Source organism: Sciurus vulgaris, assembly GCF_902686455.1.
Source record: "Sciurus vulgaris genome assembly, chromosome: 12".
NCBI lineage: Eukaryota > Metazoa > Chordata > Mammalia > Rodentia > Sciuridae > Sciurus > Sciurus vulgaris.
The window spans coordinates 101,172,173-101,189,812 of NC_136473.1; the positions used below are offsets into that span (position 1 = coordinate 101,172,173).

Genomic DNA, 17,640 nt, shown 5'->3' on the forward strand with positions numbered 1-17,640 from the left:
TTTACATAAATGGGATCTGCCATACACACTACTTGGCAACTTTTGTTTGTTTTTTGACTTGATAGCTTCACTATCTTTGTCAGTACCTATAGGCTGGTTTCAGCTTTATGATGGCTTTTGACAAAGGAAAACATTCATTTCAATAGAAATAAACAACATTTGAAATATTTTGCCAATGCACACCTTAAATTAAATCCAGGTCTAGGAGAGAAAGTGGGGGTATTGTTATCCATTGTACCCACAGTCATTCCTAGAAAAAAGAATTAAAGTAGATTAATAGTTGTTACTATAAAACAGTAGATTATTGTAACTAACTCAGTCTTTGAAAAACAATGAGGCAATCACATCCGCTTTTTGAAATAGCAGCCAATGGACCAGAGCTGAAATGAGGAATGTTCTGGAAAATCCCCTCCCTCCCATGGAGTCGCCTTCAGGTGGTGGAGGGTGAGGCTCCAGGCTTTTTCTCGACAGCTTGCCATCAGCTAGAAACGCTTCTCAACACCTCGGCGCTGATCTGTGAAAGCCTCTTATTTAGCGAGAAACACAAGACAGATGATTCAGTGTGCTGGGCAATTCATTAACCCGTCAAGGGCTTTCTCCCTGAGCCTGGGCTAACAGGCAGAAAAAGGAATGTAATCCTTAAGGAACAACAAAGGGCGCTGCTGGAGGGCCGGGGACACACACAGGCAAGACGGGAGATGGGCTTTCCTTTTCCAGCTGGAACAACCAATCATCCCCTGAAGTCACACAGTTTTGCCATAGATCGATTCTGCCTGGCAGCGAAGTAAGTTTTTTTCCCTCCAGCAGTCTGGGAAATGGGAAGTGATATAGCTGATAGACCACACTCAAGAAGCAATGTGTCCAGTATCCCAGGGTTTGGGCTATCCATAAAGAACCAAAGAAGCAGGGCTGGGGTTGTGGCTCAGTGGTAGAGTGCTTGCCTAGCATGTGTGAGGCACTGGGTTTGACTCTCAGCAAGTACCACATATAAAAAAATGAATAAAATAAAGGTCCATCAACATCTAAAAACATTTTTTTAAATATTAAAAAAAAAAAAAAGAACCAAAGAAGCAGGCCAAACCCTGCCAGAATTTTACAGGACATCAAAGAGAATCTGTGTTCTCAGCTGAGCCACAAAAAATTAGCCTTAGTCCAGGCACTGACTACCAGAAGTTTGACCTGCTGGAACGCAAGCCAGAAGCCTCAGAAAATTGAATTTGCCGTGTTCTTTTTCATTGCTTTTATATCTCGTATGAGCTTATCAGGGAATGCTGCAGCTAGATCTATAGGAAACAAATGTTTCGTGACAATTTTCATTACTACTTTCCAAAACATTCGCTCCTCTTTCCATAGTCTTTCTTTATTCTATGAGATACTTTGCCATCCAAGTATGATCCTTGATTTAGGAATCTCCTCTTTTAACTGAGAAGTTTAATAGTGCAAACTATTTAGAAGTGAATCCTCTTTCTCTCTAAATCTTTTGTTTGCTGCCATTATCCCAAGATCCAACCATTAGATTTCTGGGCGATTCATATACTCTCAATGTAACACTATGAGTGTAATAGAGTAGGTTTTGGAAGAATAGAAGAAGAATTAAAATGTCTTAAGCTATTTGCAGACCTGTCTTATATTTATAATGATCTTTCTCATTGATAATATTTGTGAATAATTTTTAGGGTGACTGTTCCATTTTGCTCAGGAAAATCTTAGTTAATGCCTGTGGACCTAGAATAACAGTTAATGGCATTCACTTTCTTTCTCAGAAGAGTCCTGGTTTGGATGCTAAATCATATAGTCCCTCTGTTAATCATATGAGACAATATTTTGCTATCACACAATAGCAGTAGAGTCATATAACAACTGTATATCAAACTGTATAACTATATTAAATAATGACAGTCTTCCATTAAGATTTTAAGTGTGCCTCTCATTCACCCTTGAAATTTCCCTTCTAGGATTCTATTCTACAGAAATTATCTTAAGATCAGAAGACACACAAACAATAAGAATCAGGGAAAACTGGAAGAGATCTAAATGTTTATCAATAGGAGATTAGTTAAATATGGTGAAATCCTATTATCAAAGAAGGTAGTAGATGTATATGTGTTGGTGATGTGTGAAATGTTCAAGACATATTTTAAAATTACAGCCGCGAGTTGTGGAAGCAGGCATTTATGGCTGTGCTTGCAGTGGCTGGCTCCACGAAGCCTTGAGCTCTTTCCACAGTCTCTACCAGCTCCCACCCCACAGCTCATGCCAATCACCATTAACCTAAAAACCTCACGATTATTATAAAACGGAGCTTCTCCTCTAGCCTTCTCATCTCGCCAGATTGCCTCCTGTAAGCCTCTATGATCCAGAAATTCTGGAGATGCCATGAGCTACAATATATCCGGTTGTATAATATGAATATTGGAAGAAGATCCACAAAGCTGTTGACTGTGATTACTTCTGAGGAGTGTTATTGCCTTCTGTACTTTTACTTTAATTCATAAGCATATATATCACTTACAATTTTATTTAATCCATAAGCATATATCACAATTCAAAAAATTGGTTGTAAAGAAATATACATATAGTCAGTTTGCTATATACAAATATATATGCATATATGCTAGAAAGGATATATATATAATATATAGGGTATATATAATGTTTATAATATATATTTATGTATATATATGTGTGTGTGTGTGTGTGTATATATATATATATATATATATATCATTCATCTAGGGCATCAGGAACACTTCATTTAGAGAGAAAGACTAGAGAGAGAGCCAGATCTCTGGCATTTTTCCGATAAATAAGCTTTGGAGTGGATGTGGCATGCTCTATCGTTATCTCCCAATTATCAGGCTAATTGAGGAAAAGGATAGCTTGAGGACATAAAGTGGAAATGTAGCTTTACATTTCCAACTTTCTCATAGTCATTTTAACCAAATCAGTTAACCAGATACATTAATTGTTTCCTCTGAATCTCTTTGGAAGTAGATAATAAAGCATAAATCAACCACTTAAAAAGGATTGGCTTTCACCCCTGCCCCCCTTTCATTTCTCTGATCTGTCTCCTAGAACAAGCGTAAATCCAAAAAGGCTAACAGCAGAGGAATGAAGATTTGAAGAAGCTCAACTGTGTGAAATTAACAGGTCGGATCGCACCATTTCCACTTTGAAGGGCTACCAAATGTCATTTCTACTTAATTCTGATTTTAGCATTGAATGAAAAACAAAAGAAAAATATGCTGATAAAACATAAAAAAATCCAGAGTTGGAACTCTCCTTAGTAGCTGTGGTCTCTTTTGCCCTCTTCCTCTCTAGCTGCTTGCCCACTGTGGGGTGCCCTGCCCCTCCCTGCCCTGCCGTTTCTCTCCTCTCCACCCACCCTATTCCCACCTGCACCTCAGTCCCAGCAGGGCCTTAGCTCTTTCCCACTTCTGTTCTCCTATACTGTCTTACAGGACTCAATTAATTTTATTAGCTTATTTCATCATTTACACCAATCCCCATTGTATCCTAACTAGATGATCACTTCCTTCAGAACAGGGCTGAGCCATATTCAGTGCCTGTCCCAATACTTAGCACATAGAAAGTACTAATAGACATTTGTTTACTGAATTTAACCTGGAGACAAACATATATTTCCATATCCCACAGGTGTATGTACAATTCCACCAATGTTTCATGGGAAAAAAGAAAAAGGCACTGAACACTCTCCAAACCATCCTCAAGTTCCCCCAGGATTCCCCTGGACAGGTGCAACCTTGTTTTGAATTGACTCACTGGCTGAAGGGCAGGAGCTGGTCTGCATTTCTTCCACTGTCGGGTGCTGGTTTGAAGTGCTTTTTGTAGCTGCTTCGCTTTGCAGTTTCCCTATCCTTTTTCCTGGTAAATTGGCATTAATGAAGGAGACTGTGTGTATTCTGTGTGCACTTATTGTTATTTGTTGGCTTAGCTGCGGACAACATTCTGGATAAGTTGGCTTAGGAGACGCAGTGACTCATGTCATTTTTCTCCGTAACCAGGGTGACCTGGAGCATTTCGGGCCAGGAGGAAATTGGTTTCTCGCACTCTGGCTCTGTAGCTCCAACTGCAGATGAGTCTGTGCACCATCTCGGCATCCATCAACATGACTGAATTAGTTGCTGCTCTATCTGATATTAATAGCGATGGCGCCTAGCTACAGGAAATCTTCCCTGCTTGGCTAAAAGAGGTTGTGACCTACTTGCACTTGGATTTAATGGGAGCGTGAAAATCTGCATTTGACTATAGCTTTAACATCGCCAATTAGAGACACAGTAACGTGAACTGGGCAACCTCTTTTAAAACCCAGTGGGTGTAAAGCTATTAGCTATTCAAATGTTGTGAATGAGTTTAATATGTATTGGTCCCATTTCAAACATCTAACTGAGATCTACCTAGGAAGTTGCCACTGTGTGGAGGGTGGGAAGATGGAAGAATATAGGAAGTGCCAGAGGGTGGGGGGAAGGGAGAGAGAGAGAGGAAGAGAGAAAGGAGGGAGATAGAGGGGGAGGGAAGGGTGGAGTGAGGGAGGAAGGGAAGGAGGGGGGAGAGAGCGAGAGAGAAGAGATAGAGATTTGGAAACCCAGAAATTGGTTGCTAAAGCCCACACACCCCACCCTGCAAAGTGGAGTGGAGTATGCAGGGAGACTGTCCTGAGCACTTGGAGGATGGGGTGAGTAGTAGAGAAGCGTTTAGAAAAGAATTCTGAAAGACAGAATCAGAAGGGCCCCAACTGTGCATAAAGTGGTCCCTCATTTGTACTGTGATCTCCTGGTTTAGTAAGATGAAGAACAGCAGGGTGATCTAAGGTGGAACCTGCAGGAAACACTAGCACTGATAATATGGGAGAGATGGATACAATTATGAGGACCTAGTGGTTTCCAATAGAGCATCGTGCTTTTCTTTTCCTTTCTTTCTTTTCTTCATTTTCAGAAGTAATGCAGAAAAAAGCACCATGGAAAACATTTTAAAAAAGCACCAAGTACCAAACAAACCAACAAGAGCAGGAATAATTCCACCCCCACCCAGAGACAATGCTGTCTACCATTCGGGGCACACATGCTTCTGGTCTTCTGTCTTTGTGCATGTTCACACACGTGCAGATGTTTTTTAGAACGTAAGCCATGCCTTCCGCACACACTGTCCTACAGGCCCAGGCACAGAGTGACATGTGCTGGTAAGCTGTGAGCGATTGTTCTCTTTCTGCCATTCTACACACTCTGTCCTTCCCACCCCACCTAACTCCCCGACTACAGGGGTTGAGCCCATGCAGACCGATTGTCGCAGACCGACCCAGGGACCTCTTGTGTATTGGCAGGCTAAAGGGCTTCACTGAAAATAATGACCTGGCTCTGCTCCGTACATTACTTTGCATATATTTTCTAAGAAGCTTTTAAGTAAGCACGTAAGATAAAACGAAATAGATTGATTAATGTAATCTACAGCCTAACATTCAGGGAGTCCCATTTGTGAGACTAAGCCATGTAATCACAGCCTGGGGTAAGAAAGCCGACTCCAGGCCCAGAGAAAAAGGCTGAGATATGCGGACCGGAGACACATCTCCAGTGTACCAAAGGTTCTGCCCTACACCTTTCTCTCCCTCTTTTATGCTTCGTGGTTTTAATGCTGGCCAGAGAGCAGAAAGTGTAGAGACTGACTATTTCTCGGTTGGGCCCTTTCTCTTCTTCCCGACCACTGCCTGCCCTGCCCTTATCTCTCACTAGGTTACTGCAAATCCCCAGACCTTGTCTTCCTGTCTCCTTTCTTCCTCCCTCCTACTTCCTCTTTATTATTTGTAGTTAAATGAACTTTTTAACATGAATGTATCTTCTGTTCCTATTGCCTATCACTGTGTTACAAGCCACCCCAGAACTCAGTGGCCTGATAACACCACCATTTTATCATGCTCACAGATTCCGGGGGTCTGGAATTCAGACAGGGCATAACAGGTTGCTTTTTCTCAGTTCTGGGATACCCAGGGCTCAGGCGACTCTGAGTGGCTGACGACTAGAACAGCTGGAATTGGCAGGTGTACCCTTCACAGGCCTGCCTCCTGGTCTGCCACGGCGAAGAACTGGCTCAGCCAGGACTCCCACCATCATGGTCTCGGGGCAGTCACACTTCTTGCCTGGTGGCCCAGTGCTTCAAGTGCTCGTGTCCCCGGGAGCACAGTGAAAGCCTCATAGTCTCTTATGACTGCCTCACAAGCCACAAGCTTCATTTCTGCCGTATTCCATTGGTCAAAGCAGTCACAGCCTACCCCATTCCAGAGAAGGAAACATGAAGGGGAAAATGTTCAAAATTTTGTAGTTCTGTTTCAGAATGGCCTGTCTTTCTACCTAGCGAGAGCTTCGAGATCTGTGTAACCATGAAGGATGATTTCGAAGGATACACACCAAACCACTCAGGTCGAGAGAAGGGAAAGAGACCTTATTATTTAACCTCTACACTCTAAAGAAGGAAAGAAAAGAAATACTGGTGGGGTTATGGGTGATTTTTTTTATTTTGCAAAGAAAATTTCAACTTCTATTTTCTAAAGTCTTTTTTAAAAATAGTTAGATGGACACAAGACCTCTATTTTGTTCACTTAGTTTTTATGTGATGCTGAGGATTGAACCCAGTGCCTCACACATGCTAGGCAACTGCTCTACCACTGAGCCACAACCTCAGCCCCCTCTAAAGTCTTTAAAAGACTAAGAATTTTATGGTAAGTCCCAAGTTGGAACATTCTAAAAAGATGTGCTAGACCATCTAGCTATATGCAAGGGGTGCAAAGAGATTGTGACATGGGCACATTAATATAAGCCCACTCCCTCCCTTCAACCCATGGAAGACAGTCATAAACATCCCTTGGGAGGTTTAAGAAACCAAAGTCAGGCCTTCTTTATAGGAAGTGGCCCTGGTGCTATTTTACAACATACCCCACCCCCATCCTGCCATGAGAATTACCCCCTCATCTTAAATCAAATGAGGTGGCTTCACAAAGTCATTTTCCTGACCTGTGTCTCCTGGAGCTAGGGGAACAGAGCACTGGTGACTAATGGTCACCAGAGGAGCCTATGGATGAGAGGCTGGAATAGGATAAAGAGGATTTGTTGGCAGACAGCACCCCTTTTACTGATGGGTGGTCCACAGAACGAGGAGATCCTCTCACAGGCAAGGTTAAAGGAGACACCACCCAAGATGACCACCAGCAGGGAAAAGTGACCTGGCAGAAGGGCAGGATAGCCAGGGCCCCTGGTAGAAGAAGCTGCAACATGTAAATGTCACACCATACAACAACTGTTCCATCACGTGGTCTGGGCTATCTGCCCTGAATCCTTCCCCAAGGGCCTGACTAGGGAAAGAGCAGCTAGCCAGTAAACAGCAAGAGAGGAAAAGCAGACCTTGTCCCTCTTCTTTACTACAAGCTTCCAAGACTGAAGCAAATCTAGTCAGAGGGCAAAGAGAAGTTTCAAAATTAAAGATGTAACACTAGACTTGACACAACTTTGACCATCCTCAAACAAGAGCATGCTTATGACCAAATGAACCCAGAGAAGCTGAGGATTTCACTTCAGAATGGATTTTCTGGAGCAGCAGGAGAAAATTTAAAAATTCTCCTTTTTCCCAGAGTTACAACTTGTCCAATACATTCAATAAACCTGTTATACTTTTTTGTACTTTTCTGATATTGCAAATATTATTTGGAATATATATTGTTTGTTATTATTTAAATGCTCATCTCATTCTATCACTTCTGTGCTTAAAAACCCTTTGTTGCCTTTGCACTGACATCAAAACTAAAACTTTGCACATTGTCAGAGCTAACCTGAAAACATGGCTTGCTTGACTCGTTGTGACCTAGCCAACACCTGTCCCTCCAGCCTCCTCTCCCAACCTCGCCTCTGCTACATACATCCTGCAGTCCAGTCACACGGTCCAAATGTATTCAAGGTTCCAAATGCATCAGTTTCCTGTCTCTCCGCTCAGGTGGTTCTGAGGCTTGGGCTACCTGGGGATCCCTCACCCTCATGCCTGTCTGAAGGACCAACTCTGTTCCATACGGCCTCTGGATCAGGCACCATCTCTGCAGGCCAAGCCTCAGCCAGGGGGTTCCTTTAGGTCAGAGATTGGGCTTCCTAGTTGGTTCCTCCAGTGTCTGTAACCAGGTAACACCTAGACACAGTTTCCAACCCGATGAACAAACAGACACTCAAAGGTTGGTTGGTGCTCTGTCACTGGTTAGTAAGCCAGGTAAGTCAGGCCAGGCCCAGAAGCACTGTTTTTTCTCTTCTGACTGAAGATGACCAAAGCAGTTAAGTTCTTCCCACCTCGATTTAAGGCAGAGAATAGAAGGCTTCGGAAGGAAAAAGACTCCCCAGTATTGCTGGGAGGCATCCTCTGTCCAGCTCCAGGCCTGCCCACTGACCTGCCCAAAGAGTGCTCACTTTTGCTTGAACTAGACCTTGAAATCTGAAAGGCTCTGTCCTTGGTGCATATTATTTGCTCTGTTCTAATTTGATCTCAGTAAAACTGCTCTTTAAGTTTCCAACTTTTAACTCTTTCACCCAAAACCTGCTCTCTACTTAGAGAATTTGATCACAGACATGGGGTGCTGAGGATCCCATGGAATCTCATACAGTTTTGGTAACTGATAATTTTGCTTAGAAGTTCATGCCACACCTGTATTACCCTCTCTCTCTCTCTCTCTCTCTCTCTCTCTCTCTGGTTCTCTGTATTTTAATCTAATAAAACACATTAGTGTTTCTTTGTTTTGCTTTATTCATTTTGTTTGGCAGTAAGCCCTTATTTTCTTATTAAATAGAAGACTGTTACTTAGTCAGAATCCGCTGCTGATATTGTAAACTTTAATTCTAACTCAACATAGATCTGCTTCTTGGTAGCCTGTTCATTTGAATAGGTAGTCATGGAATTCTCAGATTCTCAGACGAGGAGGGTTGCAATACTTCATATTTGTGAACTGTTTAAAGATTGACAAGTATTCTAGAGCTTAAAAACACATTATATCATCAGGATTTCATGAAAACTTATAAGGAAAGTGTCTTATCATTTTAAAGATTTTTATAGATGAAGAAAGCAAGAACCAGTAAGGCTCACATAATTTGTCTGAAATTACAGAGTTCATTAGTGCCAGGACCAGGACTTGCTGATTCTGCTAACGCCATTGCTTTCTCTATCTTGGTTAGTACATGTCAATATGATAAGGTCATTAATAACTGACTGTATAGTTGCTTGTGGTTAAAAGTTCAGAGCAAAATCAACAGTGACCGTATCTCCAGGATAAATGTTTCACAACCTTTCCACGAGGCAGGTAGGTCTATGTGAAGTGTCTAAGAAAATAAAAATTATATCAAAAATTGAGTTCAATCCCAGAAGCTCTGGAGGCTGAGGCAGGAGAGTCACAAGTTCAAAGTCAGCCTCAGCAACTTAGTGAGGCCCTAAATAATTCAGTGAAACCCTATCTCTAAATAAAATATGAAAAAGGGCTGGGGATGTGACTCAGTGGTTAAGTGCCTCTGGATTCAATCCCTGGTACCAAAAGAAAAAGAAAAAAAAAAAAAAAAAAAAAAGAATTCATTCGCCATTCGCACCTGTAATCCCAGTAACTCTGGAGGCTGAGGTTTGGAGGATTGCAAGTTCAAGGGTAACCTGCAAAGTTTAGTGTGACCTGTCTCAAAAATTAAGTCAATAAATAAATAAGGTTTGGGATGTAGCTCATTGGTAGAGAGTCCCTAGATTCAATCCCCAGGTCTGAAAAAAAATAAATAAAATTAGGATTTACTTAATGTGTTTTTCTTGAATCCTGCAGAGTGATTCAGATCATTTGGTGATGAATTTAAAAGTACACCCTTATCTTTAATGAATAATCACATTCCCTTTCTTTCCCTTGGCAGCAGAACTCAGTCAATGACTTATTGGAAAGAGAGTTCTACCTCCATAGAGGACTACTTCTAGCCTATCCCCTGGGATAAATTTGCAAGACAAAGTTAGGGAAGATTTTCATCTTGGAAAATTCAACATTAATTCATTTACTCTAGTTATGCATTCTTGTTTTTATTTGAAGATCAAACACATTTACTCTGAATGAATGGAGCAACAAACACAGCTTGTCAAATAAAATAAGATTTAAGTCCTGTTTTGACAATTTCTTGCAATGACCTTGGGCAAGTTACTGAAGACCCCTGAGCTTTAGTTTCCTCATCCATCAAACTAGAACACTTAAAAGGGTTATGAAATTTTTGTATTGCCAGTATCTCCCCCGCCTCCCTGAGTTTCAAGCTGGGACTCTTTCTCCCCTATTCTCTATCCTGTTGGTCTGGTTGGAGCTTCATCACCTTAATTCAGGAATGCAGAACATGGTCCTTAAAGCTCTGGCCAGTTCAGAGCTGAGCATGTGACCCTGTCTAATTAGAGTGCATCTGAGCACTCAGGAGGAAAGAGAGTGCTGTCCCCAGTGCTGCTCTCTATTTCCTGCTGAAGTAGACACACTGGAAGACTGTCTGGCTGGAGCAGCTCCAGCCACCTGCCCCCACAGGGAACCTGAGAACAAAGCCAACACACAAAGGAAGGTGGAGCACAGCCAAGAGTTAGAGGGAGACAAGGTTTTGATGACATTGTTTAAGTCCAGTCATGTCTGAAACCAGCCCTACAACTGGGCTTCCTAATTGTTTTAAGGCAAAACTCTTATTTCAGTTTAGAGAAGGCATCAGCCTCTTCTCCATGTTTGGAAGACATTCTAGTCAAGAAGGCAGTGGCAGAAGGGGCATGGCCACCACAGGTTGCTTTCTCTTCTGGTGAAAAGCTGCCTTGCTCTCCTTATAGTTGATCCACAGAAGGATGAAAGTATCCAGGTGATACAGCTGCTGGGGGCTCCCCATTACCAGGTGGTTCTCCCTGATCTGCAGCAACAGCCCTGGCACTCCATCCAGTTTGGGGAGGGCAATTTCATCGAAGAGGAGGTTGGGTGCTTCCAGCCAAAGTTAAGGTAAGGCTTCTCAGGTCTTCCCTCAGCAGTCCGGGAACCAGGTGCATACAGGTTCCCTAGCTCCTGGACCCTAGGGTGCCACTGGGAGCAGGTGTTCTGCTGCAAGGTGGAACCCAGGAAAGACATGTGCCGTTCTGGATTCAGCTACAAGCTGTGTTTGTCCTCAAGGACCCCCTGGCGATGGTGACTACGAGCTCCTGCAAGAAATCACAGTTCTGCCATAAGCACTGGCCTTTTGCATCCGGTTCAGCATGTGACTCTCCCAGATACATGGGGATGCAAAACCCAGCTTGGTCCTCCTCCAGCATTTGAAGCTGCTGGTCCTGGATCGTGTCACTGGAGGAGAGATGGAGGGAGAGTGACAGATGTTGATAAAGAAGCTTCCTTTCCGAAGAGTTGGTCTTTATGCCGAAACCAGGCTGAGGCTGGATCTGTGTGGATTCTGATCTGGTGGTGCAGGCTTGCCGGAGCTCCTTGGAAGCCTCTACCAGGAGTTCCTTGAACCATGCCATCTCGTCATGCATTGTCTCTGCCTTACTTAGCTCAGATGCCAGCAACTCCGAGGCCACCATGGTCCTCAACCAATCAAAAATAGATCCTGAGACAGATGTCCAAATGCCACACTTCCACTGTTATCTAACAATCACTGCTGACCAGGTTACAGTGCCATCAAAGCTTGCTACACATTAGATCTAAATCCCTAGTAAATGTGTTATGAACAAAATTCTGCACTGTCTATCGCCAAGACAAAATGGGGCAGGAAGACACATAAATACAGCTACCTTTCCACACCCAGAGTCCTCGTTATGGCAGGACACCAGTCATATCCAGTCTCCCCTGCTCCCTCACTTGAGTTCACCTGATTCAAACTACATTTCCCAGCACCACTGAACTTCCCAATTTATTGTGAGCAAATAAATGCCCTTTGCATTTACACCATTTTGATTCAGATCAATCAAGAAATTCCTTACCAACCTGAATGTGAGAATTAAAAGAAAATAATGTCTTGTAAAGTGCTAGCAAAATACCTGGCAGATAGTAAGCACTTAATAAAGTTTAACTTGGTTATGCTCATGGCAGAGTTTAGTTCAGAAAAGAGGGGACTTTGCTTATTAGGAATATTGAGAAAACTTTTCCAGGGACGGTAGAGAGTCAATCTTATTGGTAGACTGAATTCCATGAAGTATAATATCATAAAATCCAACAAGGTTTTTCTATGACCCTGCCCCCCAAATACCCTTCTCTTCTAGATGTCAAACACAGTCATTGAAAACTTTAAGACCTTTAAGGAGAAGTTTCTTATTCAGCCAGAGTACCTTTCTGAATAGGCTCATATTTCATTCCTGAAGGCAGATTATGAGCAGTTTATAGAGATAGCAGAGTCTACCGGATGTCCTGAGAGTCAAAGTGGGACACTGTCACACCCAGAAGAGACCACAGGACTGAAAATCCCATAATCTTCTTGCAAAATTTTGCTCTGGCTGTCCTTGCTAGGCACCCTCAAGAAGTTCCAATCTGAGTTTTAAAGGGTGTGTAATATTTTTAGATTGAAAGAAGAATACTTTGTTAAAATGACCTGGCAAACCTCTGTTAAACAAGCAGTCTGTAACCCAGCCCCTTTTCTACCCAGGCAGCCCCCAAACCCTTCCCATAGCTGTCAAAGTTCCAAGGGAACCAAGGACCACAGGAGCGGTAGTGGTCCAATGGGAGGAGCAAGGAAAGCCACAGTGACAAAAAAAATCAAACCCTTTCTTTTGGCAGGCCTGTGTGAGGCGGTACCCGTATGTCGGTCACCTGTGATTCTTGGCCTATAAAGGAGATGGCTGGAGACAAAGAATGAAGAAGCTGCCTGGATTGAATGAAGAGTAAATATTTTAAAGTTCTGTCAGAACAAGGACACACATGCCCCTGGGTAAGGACCTGAGTCATATTTCAAAGAAATTAGGCGGAGCTTCCTGGAAGCCACTGTGTAAACAGCTGCAGACATCCAGTTTAACCTTAGAGATTTTGATGTCTTCTTTCTTTCCTCTCCCCTTTCCTTTCTTCCTTTCATCTTCCTTTCCTTTTCTTTTTCCTTTTTCTTTCCCCTTACAGCCTTAAACTTCTTTTAAGCATATATACCACCCACCACCAACCATTAAAGTCTCAGTCTGTTGATACAGGTAGTTTCCACCTCAAAGGCTTTATTCTGTGACTACATAGACATTTTCTGCTTCTTCTCCTTTGCTAGTCAATACCTGTCAGGCAGCAGAATGCCAAAAATTTGTACCACCTGCTTTACTTAAATGGCTGTAAGCCATTGTCAGCTTGGTCAGAGCACAGAGCTTCAGAAAAGGTAGAATGCTACTTCCTGAGCCGGGTGACTTGTGGAAATGAATCTTTCAAAAGAATTTAAAGAGAATCAGAAAGGTCATAAACCTTTTATACGTCATCATTATTGAAAGCTAAGTACCTGTGCCACCTAAAATTATTTTGAATTTGCTTCCCACGCTCTAGGATAAATTGTATTCTAACATTTTACCATTTTCTACTTAATATCCTTGCCGCTTTCCCCCCCCCTCACTGCTTCTATTTGAATACATTTTCTGTACACATCCCCCAACCAGTTTTATCCCCAATACAAATTAGCATTTCTAAGTGTCCCTATCTCTATACAACATGCATAAAATAATTTGTCTGACTGCAAGAAAATGTATGCAAGATACCCAGGAGTGAAAGAGAATTATTAATCGGAGACACCATGGGAAAAAATATTGAGACTAAACATCAAATTAGGGTATGTTAGCTTCCTCAAAATCACATCCCATAAAAACAGTTTCTTGCTTAAATTCATAAGCAACTCGATCCCACTATTTAGAAATATTTTTATATACTAAGGAACCTTGTAACTGGCTCCATGATGAAAGTAATGATTTTAGCTGCAGTATACACAGTGGCAATAATCTGAGGTCTCAAAATAGCAGCACACCTGAATGATGTAAAGATTCATTCACTAAACATTTATTGAGCAGCTACAATGTTCCAGGTGCTATTTGGACTAGATAAAGTCACGGGTGGCTGACCCTGATTTAAAGGATCTAGAAAGGTTTCACAAAGCTGGTTATACTTCAAGTTCAGTGCTCCAAGAAGAATGGGAGCTGTAAGGTTACCTAGAGGAAAAAGTATATTCCAGGTGGGGAACAGCAAGTGCAAAATCATGGAGAACTGTTCTGGAAAATCTGACTGGTTCTGCATAACTAGAATCTAAAGGGAACAGAAAGGAGAGGAGCAGGAAATTAAGCAAAAGGGATAGGTAGAGGCCAGCTCACACGAGTCTTCATAGGTTAGGCACACACTCTGGGTTGTCATTCCTTTAGCCATTTCTCCTTCTTCAGAACAGAACTTGGATTTTTGTTTTGGTGGTGGAATGCTCAGGGGCACAGCATAAATCACAATTGTCTTAATTCATTTCATACCACTATTACAGAATACCAGAGACTAGGTGACATACAAAGGAAAGAAATCTATTTCTCATAGCTCCAGAGGCTGTAAAGTCCAAGATTAAAGGACCAGCATCTGGTGAGGGCCTTCTTATTGCATCATTCCATGGTGGAAGGCTTAAGGGCATGGGGGTGGGGACGGGACCAAACTCATCCCTTTATAACAAACTCACTCCCAGAATAACAACATTAATCCATTCATGAGGGTGGTGCTCCTTGACCCAGATACCTGCAATTAAGCTTCATCTCCCAACACCACTGCATTGGGGATCACGTTTCCAACATGTGAACTTTGGGGGACATATTCAAACCATAGCACTAATCTTAGCAGTTCCCTTTGCCTTTGATGATAATGCTTCGTCTGGGGCTTGGTATGGAATTCAGTTCTGGCCAAAGAAATATAAGAAATCTGGTGGAGGGCCAAGAAAAAATTTGCATTTCTGATGAAAAGAAAGAACGAGAAGTTCCCCATTTTCTTCCTTTCTTTCCTTTGTGACTTGAATGCTGTCGTATGAGGACATGATATCCAGAGTTGCAATATATATATTTTAATTTTTTTTTTTTTTTGGTACCAGAGATTGAAAACAGGGGCAGTTAAACACTGAAACACATCCCAGCCCTTTTTAAATTTGAGACAGTATCTCACTAAATTGCTGAGGCACCTTTGAACTCATGATCCTCGTGTCTCAGCCTCCTGAGCCACTGAAATTACTGGCATGCACCACGGTGCCTGTTGCAGTAGCCATATTTTGACCATAGTTAGAAACTTAAGAATGAAGAAGAAAGAACAGAAAATTATGGGGTCTCCCGTGACATCACAGAGTCTCCAGACTGCCTACCTTAGTTGGGTTTGCCACCCTATCTATTGCACTGGCTATTATGCCAAGGATAATGTTTGTACATGTGACTGAGGAGTTTGGCCTTCACATGAAGAGGACTGAGAGCTTCAGGAAGGCTCAGGTAGGAGAATAAGTTATCAAATTTGTGCTTAAAAATTGTCACACTGGAGGTTTCGGTTGTGTCTCAGTGGTAGTGCACTCGCCTCGCACGTGTGAGGCACTGGGTTCCATCCTCAGCACCACATGAAAATAAATAAATAAAATGAAGATATTCTGTCCATCTACAACTAAAAAAAAAAAAATTAAAGAATTGTCACACTGACTGCCATGCGCACAATGGGCTGGCCATGGGAAACCAAGGCAGAGGGACCGGTTATGAAGTCAAGTCACTGAAAATCATCCAAGAGATTAGGTCTAACCTAGGCAAAGGCAATACCAAGCATTAGGGAGAAAGCGAAAGGCTGAGGGCTATTATGCCAAAATAACCTAACTTGTGACTTTGTGGATGGGAGAGGTGGGGAAGAAAGGAGCAGCAAGACTTCTGGCTTGGTTGACAGGAGATCTGACATAAATGCTGGTTTTGCCAGGAGCTGAGTGATCCTGGACCCGTTTCCTCATTTCAAGAGGGTCTCATTGAATGACAGCAGCTCTCCTGACAACTCCAGTTCCAGGAGCACGTTTTTTTTTGCCACGAGGAGAACAAAGGGACAGGACAAACACTCTGGGCCAGAAAACAGCCCTCTCCCTTGCCTGGAGCCTTGCATTTACTTGTGCAGAGCCGGGCAGTGGACACCTCTGAGCTTTGGTCTGCCTTTTTCGCTTACACTGACAACGGTTTGAGAAGTGGGGCAGAAGGCTCGCTGATGCATGGGTGATCAAGTATGTGGATGAACCAGCGAAACCTCTTTTCCCACGTACCCTACTTATTTTTTATTTTTCTTCTCATACAGAGTCTCATCCGCATGTCCCTGGATTCACCGCTAGGCATGGGTCTGCCAGTTGCAAAGGAACCCTGTTCCTTCTTCACAAGGAAGAAAATAAATCAGGTAAAAGTGATGCTTTCACCCTGGGGGGAATGATGCAAACCAGGCATGAAGCCCGGAGACTGTTGCCAGGTTACATGACTGCTGGGTGGCAGAGGTCACAGAACCATGGCAAGGGTTTCACAAATGACTAATTAGTTTTGTTTTATTTGTCCTTATAGAAGGATTGCCTCGGGTTCACGGAGACTTACAACAGTTCAAATATTTAACCTCTCCTATTCCTACACCACGGTTTACCTAGGTTCGCACATGAGCTCATCTGATGGGGGAGGGGATAGCAGATGCAAAGGTCCAGATTCTTCCCTCTACTCAGGGCAACTCTGAAGGGCCACTCCAGTCCCAGAAGTCTCCATGGGACCAGGCGAAGCCTCTCTTGCCATTGCATCATAATTCAACATCTCGGCCACCAACTGGGTTTCACCCACAGCTTCAGAAGTGTTATTTTTGCTAGAGCTCCCCAATAAAATTTTTGTGGGACTGGGGATGTGGCTCAGTGGAAGAGCACTTGTCTGGTATGCATGAGATCCTGACTTCAATACCCAGCACTGCAAATAAAATAAAATTCCCCCATGCGTCAAAGACCAGGACTGGATAGTAAAGTGGTAAAAACAGACTTTATTGAGGAACTGTTGTAAAAGGGAGCGGGAGACCTCAGTATACAGCTAGGCTCAATTCTGAACACAAGGACAGAGGGGAATTTCGAGCCAAGGAGCAGGTTGAGGGTTCAGCGGATGGAAAAATACTAAGATGAAAAATCAGGGGGAAGGGAGATTCCAGCAAAACCAACTTGACAGGATTCTTGCTGAAAACAGACCAGGGCAAAGGTAGGGAATGAGGAATCTGATCAGATACCAAGAGTGGTGCATCTCTCCAAAGTGACTTAAAAGGACATTTGCTAGAGCCTGGCCGTGCAGGCTTCACAAGAAAGGACGCCGGAGCCCAAGGTCTGAGCCTAGTCCAGAAGAGGCCCAGAGGAGCCTGCCTAGGTGCTGTCCCCGAGAGGTTCTGTCTCCTGGGGTACCTGACCTATGACCCCAACATGGAATCATCAGCTGACTGGTTTACTAGGCAAACACATGCAAATTTCTCTCTGTTCTTTTTATTTTTATTTTTTACAGACTGTACTTTGATTCATTGTACACAAATGGTGTACATCTTTTCATTTCTATGGTTGTACACCATGTAGATTTATATCACTCGTGTAATCATACATGTACATAGGGTAATGATGTCTGTCTCATTCCACCATTTTTCATACCCCCTCCCTC

General features: G+C 42.8%; 2 long non-coding RNA genes and 1 pseudogene across 3 annotated transcripts in view; 2 read left to right on the forward strand and 1 right to left on the reverse strand.

Moving 5' to 3' along the window:
- The window catches only part of LOC306641091, a 50,902-nt gene extending 33,549 nt beyond the window's left edge, over positions 1-17,353 (forward strand). Inside the window, exons 2-5 of the long non-coding RNA XR_013758020.1 lie at positions 12,773-12,923; positions 14,478-14,569; positions 15,312-15,450; positions 16,280-17,353. This is a non-coding gene — a long non-coding RNA (uncharacterized lncRNA). The remainder of the gene's footprint in view (positions 1-12,772; positions 12,924-14,477; positions 14,570-15,311; positions 15,451-16,279) is intronic.
- LOC306641530 lies at positions 508-3,739 on the forward strand. Its single transcript, XR_013758187.1, has 3 exons — positions 508-784; positions 3,076-3,150; positions 3,658-3,739. It is a non-coding gene; the product is annotated as an uncharacterized lncRNA (long non-coding RNA).
- LOC306641746 (PIH1 domain-containing protein 1-like) lies at positions 10,767-11,976 on the reverse strand (annotated as a pseudogene). Its single transcript has one exon. The product of its transcript is annotated as a PIH1 domain-containing protein 1-like (transcript).
- Positions 17,354-17,640: the final 287 nt, after the last annotated feature.